Below are 778 nucleotides of genomic sequence, written 5' to 3'. Positions count from 1 at the left end.
TTTCTTCAAAGTGGCTGCATAAAAATAAGAATGAAGAGCAGGAAGCAGGGCCTGTTGGGGGTGGTGTGGCCAAGGCTGGCATGCCAGGCCTCACCCCAGGTGGCTGTTGATAGGACTCTGGCTCCACTCTCAGCCACCCCAGCCCCTGCAAGACCGAGTCAGAGTCTAATCCTTGCTTTTCCTTGGGCCCTCCAGCTTCCCCACCTTCACCCATGCTTGGATCTTTGTAGAGCAGGAGAAATGAAAGGAGTGGTCATGAGGCTCAGTGGGCAGCCCCTCCCCCACACCCTTCGCTCTGCTGGGTCAAGGTGATCAGGCCATCCCAGCCAGGACATTGCTTCTCTGGAGTCCCTTGCAGAGGCCCCATCCTACGTAGACACTGCAGGGGCATCCCCAGCCTGGGTGCCTGTGCCCAGCTACTCTAGCTCCAGCAGGTGTGCAGCACTCTAGCCACACCTCCCAGTAGTGTGCATGTAACAGGTGGCCTGGGACCCATCTCCACCCCTGGCTGGCACATGGCCTAGGCCAGCTCCTCCCCCCCGGGCTGGTTGTGAGGATGATAGCATGTGGAGCAGCACAGCTGGCCGGGTGCTGGCTTGTGGGGTGGGGTTATGTGGAGAGGAGGCACGCCCTGGGCCTCTTCCCAGCTCTACCTTCAGTGAGTTTGTCATCACCTCTGCATCCTCACCTTATCTTTAATGTGGAGATGTTCCCACTCTACAGAAGGGACATGGGCACAAGTGGGTCTCACTAAGTCAAACACTGCTTGGTGAACTGG

Source organism: Plecotus auritus, assembly GCF_963455305.1.
Source record: "Plecotus auritus genome assembly, chromosome: 13".
NCBI lineage: Eukaryota > Metazoa > Chordata > Mammalia > Chiroptera > Vespertilionidae > Plecotus > Plecotus auritus.
Note: the sequence above shows the minus strand (reverse complement) of the source record.